Here is a 16,287-nt window from a genome sequence, read left to right as displayed (position 1 = left end):
ATGTGATCAGGGCCATCTTTATGGACAATTTTTTTTTGCTTTTGATACAGTCTGGCATTCTGCTTTGCTCTCCAAACCGTCTGCCTATGCCAGCCAAGGCCAACTTCACACATGGCTTACTGACTTCCTCTGCTCTCGTCGCCAATGTGTGGCACTCAACGGAATCCTTTCATCCACTCTCCCTGTCAATGGTGGAGTGTCCCAAGGCAGGTTTCTGGGCCCGGTCCTATTCCTGATCTTCATAAATGATCTCTCCTAGTCTGAAAAATCCTCTTTATCTATCTGCTGATGACTCCACCCTCTGCCGTGGCATTGCTCATCCTTCAAACTGGCAGGCTACAGCCTCTTCCCTCTCTGCAGACCTTGACAAAAAACCACAAGCTGGTCAAACACTTGGAATATGCCTTTTAATCCTGACAAATCTCACACTCTCACTCTCTCCGAGTGCACTGTCTGACAACCTCCCTCCCCCCAGCTCATCTACTTTCTTAACAATCCTCTTGAAGAAGTTGACTCACTCAAACTCCTGGTTCTCACTATTAGCCATGATCTTTCCTGGGCAAAACACATTTCAAAGTGGCCCTCCAAAGCCAGTCGCCAACTGGGCATCCTCCATCATACAAAGTCCTTCCTTGGCACACCTGAACTCCAATCCACCAACAAGGTCTTCATCCACAGCTTGATGGAGTATGGCCTCCCCTCTCGGCTGGCTCCCCTGCCTCACGTCTTGCTCAGCTTCACGCCATGGAAACCAAGGACTTCAGGTCAGGTATGGGAGCATGTGCCAGAACAGCGCGTCGCTGCGTCCACTTTCCGCCGGTACTCCAGGGGCCTCCGTCTGGCCATCCCCCAGGCAGATGCCAGGCCCATCCCCATCTCCTTGAGATGATGGTCAACCTGCTGCAACCATGAGGCACGTGGTCGGCCCACTGGCCTCCTCCACTCATGAGACTCCCTCGCTGAGAGAATCTGGTGAGCAGGATCAGCGTCAGGAAAACGAGCCACATGTCCATACAGCCGCAGCTGACGCTCACGGACTATGCAGGTAACAAATCTCATCCGAGTCTCTCTCAGCAACCGCTCGTTGGACACAAAATCCGACCAGCAATAGCCAAGGATTCTCCGAAGAGACCTGGTACCAAAGGAATTAAGTCTCCGTCTCAGATCCTTGGTCAAAGTCCAAGTCTCGCACCCATAGAGCAAGACTGGAAGTACCAAGGACCTGAAGACTCGGACTTTCGTCCTCCCGCACAGGTACCGGCAGCGCCACACCCCATGATCCAGTGAATCCATGACTCCCAGGCCCGACCCAGACGTCTATTGACCTCCGGCTCACAACCTGCGGAGACATGAATATCACTGCCAAGGTAAGTGAATCTATCCACGACCTCAACATCCTCACCACAAACAGACACAGACAGGACAGCAGCATCCAAGATGTCACCGAAAGCCTGGATCTTAGTTTTGACCCAAGAAACCCGTAATCCCAACGGCTCCGACTCCTCATTCAGCACCTCGAGGGCCCCCAAGAGGATGTCTAAAGTCTCCGCAAAGATGACTGCATCATCTGCAAAATCAAGGTCCGAGATCTTGACATTGCCAAACGATGCACCGCAACTTGATCTCTCCGACATCCTCCCAAAAATCCAGTCCATACAAGTGCTGAAAAGTGTGGGGGCAAGTACACATCCCTGACGAACTCCAGTAACAACTGGAAATAAGTCAGAGGCGGTACCACCACACTTCACAGCACTCTCAGTACCAGAGTAGAGTTCAGACATCAGATCGATCAGTTTTGGTGGCACCCCACGAAGACCAAGAATCCTCCAGAGGACATCCCTATTCACTGAATCGAACGCTTTACAGAGATCAACATAGGCTGCAAGCAGCCCCTGCCGAAACTCTCGTCTGCGTTCAGTGAGGACACGAAGAGCAAGGATACGGTCAATCGTTGACCTCTTTGGTGTAAAGCCTGACTGCTCTGGACGCTGGTGCTCAAGCAGATGGTGGCGAACCCTATCGAGAATTATCCGAGCAAAGACCTTGCCCGGCACTGAGAGCAGCGTCACCCCTCGGACTTCAAGATTATTGGAATCTCCCACGATGAAGCTGAGTCTATGGGCATATCACTTCCCCCATCTCAGACAGTTCGGTGGTCTCTCTGTCTTCTACCACCTCCTTTCTGGTCTTGCACCCTCTTGTCTTTCCATGCTTTATCCCCACCCCCCCACCCAGGTTATTTGTCCCCACACATGGTCCACCATCAACCCCCTTCTAGGTGAAACTACCTAAATCCAGGATCACTACCCACCTGCACTCAATCGTTCCTCTTTTTATCCCACATGTGGAACCAACTTCCACAATCTCTTCAATCTCATTCTTCCTTCTAGGTCTTCAAGACAGCTGTTCACCATCATCTCAGATCATACCCAATCCAAAACCATGATCTCTTCTACCCTTGTTAACTACACCCCAATCCCTCCTCCATCAAAATTTTCAGTTTTTCCTCCTGAAAGTTTCCATTGTATCCATCTTGTCCACCCGATGCATCCTCTCCTGTGCCCCACTCCTCCCCACACCCTTTGAATGTCCAAGTCTCCCTCTATCTTTTCCTTTTACTATGTTGTTGGTGTTTCCCCCTCCTCTCTGTACTGTTCCCTTTGTCCTGTTGCATTGTGATCTGTTCAGTGTATTAGCTCTTCCATGAGCCTCAACTATGTATCGAAAAAAAAAATTGAACACGAAGGCAATAATCCCAAAACTTGTGGCAGAATAATGAAGTCCAGTACTACAATCACACAATCAAACAGAAAGCTAGATGCATTAATTTCATTTACCTAGCTGTATTTTTCTTTTCTCAAAGATGGCTAAATGGATGGATGACTGATGTCTCGTTTGGAATGACTTCCATAAGAGGTATATAACTGTCCATGTCTGTCTGTCTGTCTTTCTGTCTGTCTTTCTGTCTGTCTTTCTGTCTGTCTTTCTGTCTGTCTTTCAGTCTTTCTGTCTCTCTCTCTCTCTCTCTCTCTCTCTCTCTCTCTCTCTCTCTCTCTCTCTCTCTCTCTCTCTCTCTCTCTCTCTCTCTCTCTCTCTCTCTCTCTCTCTCTCTCTCTCTCTCTCTCTCTCTCTCTCTCTCTCTCTCTCTCTCTCTCTCTCTCTCCCTCTCTCTCTCTCTCTCTCTCTCTCTCTCTCTCTGTCCCCTCTCTCTCTTTCTACAGGTTGACTACCTCCGGTTGCAAATTATCCAAGGAGCAAAGCTACATTTTACCTCCACAATCTGCGATGGACGGAGTTTATATTTTCATCCCCTGCCTGTTTGCCGTTTTTGTCTCAAAAGAAAAAGAAACAATCTCAAAAAGTTGTTAACAGATTCTGATGGAACTTGGTGGACAGGTTGGGTGTGCGACAATGTACGAAATGATTAGATTTTGGGGAAGATCTGTTGACAGATCGGGACCCGAGAAATTTTAACCGATTCTTCCCCTTTGATAGATAGTCAAAAACTATATTATGTAGAAGGATATCTCAAAAAGATTCGGACCGATTCAGATGAAACTTGGTGGATTTGTTGGGTAGGTGGCAATAACAAGCAGATTATATTTTGGTTCAGGTACGAATCCAGATCCAGCCTATCAGTGGGATACAAAACGTGAAACTAATTAGCCTGGCAGAGGTAAGCGCTCACCTGAGTGCCCTTCTCGTCTCTGTTGTGAACCGGGTCTGCCAAGCAACTCATGAGGTTACTGCTTTGCCTGACCGGAAATGTAGTCTGTCCTAATGGCTTGGCCTCTGGCCATGGTGTAGCACAAAATAGTCTGCTCTTGTGAAATACACCATGTAATATTTCTTGTCCACCAGTGAATACTAGCAGATGGGACACCCAGCTTACATCCAATTATGTATGCAATGCCCTGCTTGCAAAGCACCAAGGTGACAGTAGATATTCATGTCGCCATTCAATTGAAGACGAGTATGCTACCACGAAGGTATCCTCGAAGGACCATAATGCGGCAGTTCAGGAGGCGTTCTTGCGTGTTCGTTATGTTGGTTTCGAAAATCTATTTATAACAATCTTCTCTAATTCATGTCATCACTGCTTTTGATGTTGATTAGCGATTATAAAAAAAAGTAAGTGAGTCAATGAGTGTGGGTATCTTGACAGTTCGTCACGTGCTCAATATATCTGCCAAGTAGTTCATGGCAAATAAAGGAAATAATAAAAATTCGCTCATTTGTTTTTTTTTCTGAAAATTCCATAAAATGAAAAAAAAATTCTTCTGAAATAATGTTTCTTTGCATTTAATGTAGGTCAAGCCCAACCCCCGAACCCATGCCCCTCAAACTTTTTTTTTTATCTTGGGTGATGCATGGAAATGGAATCATTGGATGCATGGATTCTTGAATTTAATAGAGAATGTGTTGGTTGGCAGGGGTGGGTGAGCAGGGGGGGGGGGCACTGTTTCAGTTTCACAAACGTGATGGGGGGCTAATTTAGCTGTTCCCAAAAGGTGGGGGTGGAGCAACAGCCACACAAGCCGCTATGGCATATCTGTGTCTGCTGTACCCTCTATTGTGCTGTACGGGAGGAACAATTATCTTTACAAGACATTTCTTGCACTTAATTGGGTGACTAAGGGCTGCAAGTCCCATGGTATCTTTGGAAATAATTAGTATCATCCAGCCTTCAGCTTGGCTGAGTAAAATGTAAACCTTTTCTTACGATAGCATCTTGTATTTTTCTTAGGCCTCTGAACCATTTTTGAAACTCACTGAGAATAAGACCTGGTGAACCTTGAAAGGGGAACCCAAACGCTCAGCCCACCTCAAAGCTAATCGATCCCTTGATACCTTACAAAATATATATGATGGGTCTTTTTCCGATTTCTGATTATGATGGGTCTCCAATGTATAAAGTAGGTAAATTTACGATTAAAATTAGAAATTTTCTTCTTCTTCTTCAGATTATCTGTGACATCACAAACGGAATTCCACCGCCAGCTCCGTACTGTCTCCGGGTTACAGCGCGATACGATTTCACTGAAACGGCGAATGATTTTCGATTTTCCACAAATATGCCGAGTTGATTTGTCCTTTGTGGTTATATAGCAATACAAAACTGAGATGGTTTCATGATACACCAATGGCTGAAACACCCCGAGTTTGCCATAAATTGGACGAGGTTTGTCCGAAATACCCGAGTGTGGATCGGGCTTACAAAATGTTCGCTTTTGTGCTCGGAACATTTTACAGAGCACTGTTATGAAACAACAGAGATGGCTAGATCTTGTGGTTATCCGCCACGATCGTGGGAGACGTGACCATCGCTCAAAACCAATACCATCTTTACCCAGCTCCCATTGCATTACTTGCATGGGTGATTTGAGCGGTGAATCAAACACCTGTTGCCATTGCCCTGCAGCTATCACAAGCGCACCTGAAAATAATTATCAATTATCAACATGAGGAGATTGGGACCATACTCTGTGCAGAGCGTTGGTGCTGCCTTAGCAGTCTCCTTGGCTATTGGGCACAATCCTGGACGGGTCGCCACTCCGACACAGTATACCAGCATGCTGGCACTCATTTTGCCGACCTCGGAAGGATGACAAGCCGAGTTCACCCCACCTGGTATTAATTCAACAGCTGAGTGGGATCATAGGATCCCAAGCCTACCACATTAACCATTAAGCCAACACCAGGCAAAATTATCAACATAAATATCTACAAGTCAAATGAACCGGCCACCTTCTATTTATAGTGGAGAGAAAATATATATGTATCATCGACTCCTCCGAGATAATTTGACCTCGGACACAAAAATGTTCAGGGTCTCCCCTTCCCTCATCATCCATCACCCCCACAATACCCATCACCATCCCACACCACACCTCTACCATCCATCCCCCCACACCCCCTCTCCACAATACCCACCACCATCCCAAAACCATTCTCCACCCTCCCCCCTCTCCACAACCCCCATCCACTGTGGTGGGACATCGACACCTCACCGACATGATGGTGGGACACGGCATGGACACAAACGGCATCCGCGAAAAGTATGAAATGGGATGATCCTTTAACATACAAGACACCTGGTCAGTCTGCGACATTAGGACAAAGCATTTGGCGCTCATTTTGTCCATGACGTCCGAGTGTGCTGGGCGGTGCCCGTGCTGTCGGGCGATGACGGGTATTTCTGCTGAAGTAATATATAAACCGATTTATCAATTAATACAAAATCCCTTCCTTATAAACCATCGATTGAACAGAAAATCAAACCCTATCAATCTGAAGTGAGCATGTGACCAGTGTTTTCATCTTCATGAAGACTTCTGCCTTCTTCCTCTGAATCGCTCGCATGAGGGTCAAAACAAAATCAGCTCCACAATTCCCCCAGGAGCATCTCCATCACTAATTTTGTCTCCAATAGTTTCCTCAAAATCCTAATGATCACTTTCAACATTCTGAGAACCATCAGTGTTGGTGATGATGCTGGAATTAGCATCTGAATCTGAGCTCGACCTGCACCGTTTTTCTCTGTAAAACCACTGTTCAGATTAAGATGGATTCCAGATGTGACGTCACAGGTGAAATCGAAAATTGACACTTCTCCTTATTCTCCTCCTCCTATTTCTTCTCATCCTCCTCCTTCTTCTTCTTCTTCTTCTCCTCCTCCTCCTTCTCCTTCTCCTCTGTCCTTTATAAAGGGTGAGGTCCGATGGCGCTACGCTTCTGCCCTGCCTTAACCACGATGCTCATCCACTCCCCTTTGTCTTCAGACAACTCTCTCCAATCTCTAACCAACTCTACCTTACAGATATCCCTCCTCACACAATCCTTCCATCCAAACATGGTCTACCTCTTTTCCTCCTACCTTGCTCTCTCAATCTATCCTCCCTCTTTGCCATTCTCTCTTCCCCCCTCAATATCAAGTGTCCAGTCCATCTCAGCCGGCATTCCACCAATATTCCCGTCAAGCTGATCTGCACACTAATCTCCTCCCTCAGTTCATCCATCCTCCTTATATCCACCCTCTTCATTCCTGCAATCTGCCTAACCCAGTAGTTCTCACAAACATGCAGCCTCTGTTGTCTCTCTGTCAGTGCCACTCTCTCAGACCGTAATGGTAGGCTGGTGTCACACAAGTTAAACATTACATATAAACAATATTGTTATGTTTGTGGGGTAGATGGAGGAATTTCATATTAAAGATAGGATTGTATAGTATAGCATGGTCCGTGGATGAGCAGGAGACATCTCCATGTAAATTAAGTAGGGAAACCCATGAGCTTAAGATGTTTAAGTGTCACCACATGTGGGTGGTGGTGTGTTAACTAGGTGGGGTTTAAGTCCAGTTTCCCCAGTGTGTGATTGCCCCCGTGACCTTTTCCAACGTTTTTTTCATTTACAAAGCCGGAAATAAAAGAACCACATTTTTAAGCCAACAACAACTGAGCCAAACGTTTCCGAGCAGGCAAAAAACCCTGCCTTCCCAGATTCGTGCCGGCAGGCTACACCCCCAAGGCTGACTATTGGTCGGCGTGACGTCAGAGAGGACAGCAAGTTAGTAGAAGGGGCTGGAGAGGCAAGAGGGCGGTTGGAAGAGAAGTGTCGCTCGCCTGCTCTTCTCAGCATGACGAGAAAGCTGCACGATTCTCGTTGTTTGTGTTTTGTGAATTTGCTCACGTGCTGTAGCAAGACGCTAACCATTGACTGTTCGGCTGGGTCATGGAGTTTGTACGTTTCTGAGAAGAGAAGGAGAAGAAGAGCGCATCTCTTGGCCTTGTCTCGGAGCCGCAGCAATCGTCGCATTGTATGTTCAAGAAGAAAGGCGGTGCCTTTTGCTGTTAGTGAGCCTGGTGCTGAGAGAAGAGGGGTGTGGCAATCTCAATCGTGAGATGAAACTGTGGACCGTTCGCACGAATCACCTCACGTACGTGACTGCAGAGAATGACTTGGCACCATTTTAGGTGCATTTTCCCGCACTGTGGCTACGCGGCTTCGAGGATCGCCAGGCTCCTAAAAGGTCATGTCTGGACACACAGCTAAGTGCCGGAATAAAGGGAGGAATTTATTTTATTTTTATCTTTCCCCTTGTCTGTGTTTGTGACGGAGTGGAGACGTCTCAAGTTAGGTGTTAGTTTTACCTAATGTTTCATTTCCACTCTTGATATATTTTCATTATAAGTCTTTGATTTATGTTTATGAACCATCATCTGTTGAATTCACTTGTGTTTTTTGTGATTTTTTTGTGATTTACTTGTGATCGTTGTGATTCACTTGTGATCGTTGTGGGTTCGAGGATAAACCCGTGTGCTTCCTACGCACCCTTGCCACCCTCCATCCCGCGCGTGCCATAATCTCCAAGGATCTTGGTGTTAATCGGCTTGAACACGACAATATGTTTACTGTAATACTGTATTTGAATAATATGGTTTGCAGCAACTTCAACTATCAAAACCACCTTCGTTATATTGAATCTGTTTTCAAGCCGCATTGCAGTCCATTTGTGTTAGTAAGTGCAGGAATTGTCAAAACAAATCACGTTGAACATGGTCAGGTTTGGTTTCAGATCACTATTATTTTAACAAGCATGTAACTAGCATGTAACCTCTGCAAAACAATATGCTCTGAGATATATACTTAGACTCTTCTTTGAGAGTCAGACTAGGTACAATATTTCAAATCAAATTGATGTTTAAAGGGGTCATTTTAATACCCCATATTAAAAAAATAGCTGAATTTTGACATTTCCACTTGTTTCTCCTCCTAACTTCCATTCTCTTCTCAATTTTGTGTTTTAATTAATTTCTCCACCCACCCCCTTCTCCAATGCCTCATCTCACACACAACATGCTGATGGGGCCCTCATTACAGTCATGCAGGGGTGCAAATTTTAATTTGGGAAGAGATTTCAAAAGTAGAAGAAACATCTCATTAGAAAGGGTTTTTTTTGGATTGATCATTAAATTTGAGGCATAATAGGCAAAGTCGAGCTTGTCCACTTGAGAGTGAAGCATTTTCAGGATGGAGTGATGGTGCGATGTGTGATTTGGCAGTTTTAATGAGGAATGATTAAATGACACTGTAATTTTAGGATTATGAACTGGGATCCGGTTTTGTGGATGCTGTGGAAGTTGATTGGGCAGGAAGATTTTGAGACAGTTACAGTACACGCATACAGGTTTCACCCCAGGTATATCAACTACCGTCTTCATGAGGCACATCAATAAATCCACGTTAGAAATCAAATTAATAAGTCGATGGCTTATTGTAGCTTGGCTATTTTAGGCGATATAGTGCCATTTGAATATGAAACATGAGGATATTCTGATTCCAATGACTTAATGAGAAGCAGTTAGCACAATGTGTTCCACCAACCTCGGCATGGTAAATTGCATTAGCATATAGCAGCTTAACATTGCTCTACTTTACCAAGGAAGCTGCAATTGCATTGTTTTTATGATGCATTGCTAAAGCAAATAGGGGATACAATGAGATGATATGAAGTATTAAAAAAAAATAATAATAAAAAGAAATAAACAGAAATACAACATAATTGGAATAATCCTGCATTTATATATTAATCCTACGTATTAGACTTACTAGAAACACTCGCTCCTTTGGGGAGTGTAATATTCCCCCCACACCCCCACACCCCCACACCCCTTCCTGAGGAAGTGAAACCGACCTTTCCTCACGTTGCTGGGATGATTGGTGTTGATGACTTTTTTGTATGCATAGTCGAGGCTCGTGGAAGAGCTAGTACACTGCACGGATAAGGACATAACAGGATGCAAAAAGAACAGTAGAAAGAGGGAGACTTGGAGAAACAGTGGGTGTGGGGAGGAATGGGGGTCAGGAAATGGACAATGTAGATCCAGAAGGAAACTCCAAGGAGAGAAAACTGGAAATTTGGATGGAGGAAGGATTGGGCTGGGAGTGTGGATATGGAGGGGTTATCGAGGAGAGAAAAGATGATGGTTTTTGGATGAGGATAGTCTGAGATGGTGGTGAACAGTTGTCTTGAAGACCTGGACGGAAGAATGAGATTGAAGAGGATGTGGAATGAGATTGCAGTTGGGTAAAAGTTGTCGTGCAAGCGATTAAAGTTGGTCTTGATGGATCTTTCATGTTTATCTGAACGGGGAAGTTCAAAAATGTTGTGGGCTGGGTGGAACTCATCTCAGATCGTAGCTTTCACACTTTTCGCTACTCAACTGGAGTTCAGGCTCTCGATGGAAGGCAGATCACACCTAATAATTTTACAAGCAGTCTCGACTATCCTATCCAATCGGGATCGGTCGTTCCGTGTCAAACTACCATACCAGACAGTGAAAGACAGCCAGGACACTCTCTATTCACTGTCCGATAGAACTTGATCAACACAGGAAGGCTAACACCAAAACTTTTCAACCTTCGAAGAAAAAACACAACCATTGCTGAGTCTTCTGCACACAGTGGTTGGTGTTTATCTCCCACTTAAGGTCAATGGAAATATGTATCCCTATAATTTAAAAGAAGTGACAATTTCGACTTCAGCATTGTGAATAACCAAGGGTGAATGGGAGTTTTGTTTTTCCGAAAGTCAACAATAATTGTTTTTGTCTTCATGACGTCGAGTTTGTGCTTGTTGGTTTAATGGTTCAGGTGGTGGGCTTGGGATCCTCAGGTCCTGAGTTCAAATCCCACTTGGCTGTTGAATTAATACCAGGTGGGATTGACAGCCTATCATCCTTCTGAGGTTGGAAAAATAAGTTCCAGCTTGCTGGGATGATTGAGCCATTTGAGTATCCTGTGTTGGAGTGGTGACCTGTCCAGGATTGTGCCCAATAGCCCAGGAGACGTCTTGGGCAGCACCCAATGCTCCGTACAGAGTATCGTCCCAATGGATGGATGGTTGGATTGAAGAGAATTTGTCTTCTATTCTGACGAATGGAATCCAGCCTTTTTCTTGTTGTGTTGTTTTTTGGATTTTATTCTTCGCATTGTGATGCACTTGTATGAAATGTCAATTTAATTTTTGCTGCAAACAATATATTTGTCCAAAATAAATTTTATCTTCGATTTTTTTTCCCCAGGAATTCTGGCCAAAGTATTCAATATTTTCAAAATCTGAATAACTTCAAGGTCTGAAAAGTTTCTGCTTGTGAAGTAAATTCATCTTGGAGGAGTAGATGATACATACATTCACACATACATCCCTTCCCTCCATGATATATAAATTATGAAAACCCAATGGGCAAACAAACGAGAAATAAAGGCAATCTATAAGGATAACATATTACATGACTGTAGTATCCTACTCCCTCCTGCACTCCAATTATTTTAAAATAATTTGGAAGGGATGTTCAGCTGGCAGTCGTTTCTGCTAATATGCTTATGGTATCTTTCAAAAACAGCAGGCAATTGTGTGCTGGTACCCTGGCATAAATGGCAAATTCCTGCTTTCTTTCCTGCAAATGTTAATTAGTGTTCATGAGGAGTCCATTTTAATTCTTCTTTCTCCAAGGTTTCACCATGGCAGATTCCATTGGCAGCTGTTGATGGAAAGTAATGCTTTACATGAGAACAGGTGAAAGCGGACAGAATTTTCAATATCTACCAAGGACTTGGAGATAGAAAAACAGCAAGAAAAAAGTTGGCCGTTGTGATGAATGGCTTATTCCTCCCTTGTCGTTGCAGGCTCTGTTCAATCAGGATGTGGTGCGAGTGATATGGAGAGGGTGTTTTTAATAATAATAATAATAATCATTACAAAAATAGGACTGCACATCCTGAAGCTCACCGAGATCAGGAGAAACAGTTACTCAAACCCCCCCTCGCGTAGACCCTCTTAGACCCTGATTATTATTTTTTTTATTGCCGTGAATAAGCTTTAGTACATCATGGGTGATGAAGGTTGTGGAAAAGTTTAATCAAAACCACGTGTGAAGTTTTGGAGAAGAGAGAAAATGCCGATTTGTTTTTTTTGGGGGGGGGGGGTCAAGTCAACTCGCCCCACAGACCCCCTTAATGAGTGCAGATTTTGATGTGGTCAATACAACTTCGTTAGGCAACAGATATGAAGCTCATGGTCAAGTTTCATCAAAATCATGTGTTTGGTGAGCAGTGTCCAGAGTTGAATGAATGAGTGAGTCATAAGCTCACTGGACTAAAGTCCAGGTGAGATGATGATAATAATAATAACAATAATAATAAATTTCATAATATTTTCAAGTTTTTGTGTATTTGTGTGTTTCTTTGTGCGTTTGTTCATTTGTACGTTATTCCTTCACGGCTGAACCAAAGCACCGAGAGGCTCCAAACTTCAAGTGTACTTAATCTGGGCGAGGTTTTAAGCGACCACACGTTGGCCTTGACGTCTATTTTGAGGCCACCAAAAGCCGTGATAAAGTGCATATTGGGATGTGTGGTCAGGCAGTGCTGCACCCCACACGCAAAATGTAACCACCATGAGGCTAATAACTCCATAACTTTTCAATGTCCAACATGTCCAGAAACCCCCAGGGGAAAAGCCTACCCAGCCGGGCAGCGCTGGGTGTCCCCTCCTCCTTCCCAAGGCAGTGCCGTGGAGCTCCTGCTAGTAATAATAATAATAATAATAATAATAATAATAATAATAATAATAATAAAAATAAACCAATGTCACCCGCAGGGTGACCTGTATCTTGCCAAAAGGTGACCACGTGTGACTTCTTGAAGGTCACACTGAGGTGAACAGAGCTGCTATCCACCAGGAGCGACTCCTTGAGGAATATCTGCCTACGAGAGATTCCGATGAGAATCGTTCCACAGAGTAACCATGAAAAATATGCGTTTGCCTCATAACGTCACCAAATGACGTCATAATGTCTCAAGTCTGACATATCTAGAAAGCACTCATCGAGGTGTTCAATTTGAGGTACAACACGATATGGTTCCTAAAACTTGAAAATTTGACCTTGGGGTCAAATATGTTTGACCTTAGGTGCTAACCATTAAGGTCAAGGCCAATCACCACCAAAAATTAATCAGCTGAGCGCCAGACCATGAACTATAATCCCATGAAGTTTTAAGACGATCCGATCAAAATTACTCAAAAAATAAGGGTTTCGTCGACTCCCTGATTTGCGACAACGTGACCTTGACCTTTGACCTTGACCTTCAAAATTTTGTGCACTGAAAGGGACCTCCTATAGGCCTCTGATATGCGAAGTTACAAAAATTTCCAATGATAACTGTGCTCTGCAGAATTTTTTATACGTGATTACAGACAAACAAACAAACAAACAAACAAAAAAAATAAACAATAAAAAAAAACATACATGCTGACTAACATATCTTGCAAAAACTTCGTTTTGGCAAGATAAAAAAAAAACATACAAGCTGACTAACATATCTTGCAAAAACTTCGTTTTGGCAAGATAATAAATAATTGTATTTATATAATGCCTTCTGCCTATGGAAATGCCTTTTATGCATAGATTTTGCCTATTTTTGTCATTGTCAACTGCAGGATCACTTCATGCTACGGATGAAGTCCTTCTCTACCTGGAGAGGTGTTCAGTTGTTGGATTGATGGAGTAGGAGGATACACAAATAATTTTGAAAGTTGATCGGATCTATTGGTAATCATTACATTTATAGGGGACTAAGTTAATCGTTTGGACTTTCAACTAAGCAGAAATTTGACATAAACTGGGATAAAACCTCAGATGGAATAAGCCAAAAGTTTCATACTTCTATGCTGTATCAGCGAAAGAAAGTTCCTAGCATGGAATACATTAGGCTGGGGTCACATGATATCCACTGAGGCCAAAACTAGTCTGTTTCCAGGAAGATCCTGCTGACACAGGAACAAGATATTATAGACACAAATACATAAAAGGGGTCATGGTATGAGGGTTGCACTGCAACAAATGGTCATGTTTGAGAATATTTCAGCTCCAGGATATGCTGATTTAATGCTTACTAGGTTACTGCATGGATGTTCGCTTCGGAATAGTTACGCTGCTGAATGATTTGCTGCCTGAGGCTTCCAGCTTACCAAAGTGTTTGTGTCTTCTGTAGCAGCTTCTGTTGTTTCCGGTAGTTGTATTGCACAAACAATTTCTTTTTAAATCCCGAACTTCAATCTCCTTAGTATCTGCAATGATAAAGTGTGCATGCAAAGTCATTTCATTATGACCAGTGATAAAGCATTGCAGTATGAATTCATTTTGATTAGCAACTATGAAAGAAATGTCGAGGTTTAAACCCAACACTGTCAGAACAATGGCCTTTGCTACATCTGCACATTTAATTCCATATTCCCAGTCATCCACAGGCAGCTCCCCAAGGTTGGGAGTCAAAAAAGTGACTTTTATATTGGTTAGACCAACTCGGACAACCCTCACTTCCTCATGACCTATTTTTGACATCTTCAGACTTGACCTCTATTAAAATTATCTGTTGCTTCTCTTTCTTCTGCTTCTTGATAGGCCTTTGATATTGAGTATCAATATGACAAAAAAATTCTTGTTGAGTCGTCAAACGAATTAGAACTTGCTGCTTTCCTTTCAGAGATTATCATAATAGTGTGCAGTCTCGAGCCACCAACGCAACACCAGAATGGTAGGGGAAGAGAAGACAACACATCTGCCCAAAATCTGCAAGCTTGCTGATAGTTTAAGAACCAGGCAGCCGCTGGCGAATCTGCCAACAGTGAATAGCCGAGCAGAGCTCTGTTGGCCACTTGTCTTTCTAATGGTGCCTTAAATGCGCCGATTCCCAATTGACCTGTCTGCAGGTATATTCTGCCAAATTGATGATGTGCTAGGAGATACACATTGTCTAATGTCCACGACACAGGCTCACATTAACAAAGGATCTATAAATAATAAATAAATTGGGCCAGGGGAGAAGGGAAGAAAGACACAGCTGCTGTGGCAATCACAGAACTGTACAATAAATAAAAACCCTCATGTTCACGCCCAAGGCTTCAACATCAGACTTATTTATGTATGTGCTTATCTCATTCGACAGGGGAGAGAGAGACAGACAGACAGACAGACAGACAAAAGTGTTTCGCGTGAGCAACGTTGCTTTTGCATGCCCTTAGTGCCAGACACTCCCAAACGTACAGCTCGCAAGATGGCTTGTCCACTCACACCTTGAAGAATTCTTGTCTGCTGAACCAAAGCAGAGCCACACCAGAAACTAAATCGATCCAACAAATGGGCCATTCCAGTTAAGTGAGCCACTCCAGTCAAGCAAGATGGACAGACCAGGGCTAGCCAGAGCGTGGCCAGGAACAGGGAGAGTGAGTTCCACTCATAGTTCCCTTTTATTACCTCTCCCTGGGGCTGTGCTTGGACCACCCGTTGCATACCCATTGGACGACTACATGGGGGTTGCCCCCACTTTACTGGAGCGTTGTGGTCCTCTACAACCAGTGCCCATGCCAGCCATGTGGACGTATCTGGTTCTTGGTGCTTCAGTCCACATGGCCGCCTAGTGCCACAAACACACACTGCCCCTCGCTGTCTCCAGGCCACGTGGAATCTTGTGCTGCCGTTACTTAATGACAGATCGCATTGGGGAAAACCTCAATAGACACTAAGGTGGGGACATGGGTGTGCAGACATGAACAGGCTGGGAGGGAAGACAAAGGGAACTTCACGAAAACAAACTCGACACTGCTGTACATGCATAATAATACACTTATTACGTACGCTTATGATGAACATGTACAATGGAAATAACTAGTGTAAACTAAGCCATATCCATAATATTAGTTTTTTTAATTTATCTTAAAACTAAACGACACGTGAACCCATTGGGTTCCCGCTGTGACAGCGGTTGATGAAAAAAATCATTTCAAGAAAAAAAAAAGATAGTTCCAGCGAACTATACCGCTGAGGTTGTTTGCATTGATCAAATACTCTTGAAGAGTACTTGACTGAATCGGGAATTGATTTTTTAAATAATTATTTTCGTTGCCCGATTCGAACAAAACTTGATATTGCGGGTCAATGTGAAAAAAAAACACAGAAAAGAAAGTCGAAGAAATTATTGTGCGTAATCTTCTAAACACAATTTTATTTATTAATGAACACGGATGTATTAGATCAAAATGGCGATGTTTATTTTATGCTTAAAAATAAATCATTCTTTGTCTGTACTAAATGTTTGAGATTGTTAAAATAAGTCATTTCAAGAAGGAAAAAAAAGATAGCTCCAGCCATCTATACAGCTGAGGTTGTTTGCATTGATCAAATTCTCCTGAAGAGTTGATTTTTTGATTTTTTTTTATTTTCATTA

The 16,287-nt window shown here is 43.5% G+C and overlaps 2 protein-coding genes across 6 annotated transcripts in view; one reads left to right on the top strand and one right to left on the bottom strand.

Annotated features, from left to right (window-relative positions):
- LOC147028800 (carbohydrate sulfotransferase 8-like) overlaps window positions 1-16,287 on the bottom strand; it is a 303,172-nt gene that overhangs the window by 104,228 nt on the left and 182,657 nt on the right. For all 5 annotated transcript variants that reach the window (XM_085879518.1, XM_085879517.1, XM_085879520.1 and 2 more), the window contains one exon: window positions 14,033-14,131. The gene's annotated coding sequence lies outside the window, so the exon portion shown is untranslated. The remainder of the gene's footprint in view (window positions 1-14,032; window positions 14,132-16,287) is intronic.
- LOC147028801 (uncharacterized) overlaps window positions 1-16,287 on the top strand; it is a 328,207-nt gene that overhangs the window by 213,037 nt on the left and 98,883 nt on the right. The gene's annotated exons all lie outside the window — the stretch shown is intronic.

This window comes from Eptatretus burgeri, chromosome 4 (genome assembly GCF_056783735.1).
Source record: "Eptatretus burgeri isolate ZD-2024b chromosome 4, Ebu_testis_v1, whole genome shotgun sequence".
Classification (NCBI taxonomy): domain Eukaryota; kingdom Metazoa; phylum Chordata; class Myxini; order Myxiniformes; family Myxinidae; genus Eptatretus; species Eptatretus burgeri.
Note: the sequence above shows the minus strand (reverse complement) of the source record. Positions and strands in the feature narration are given on the sequence as shown.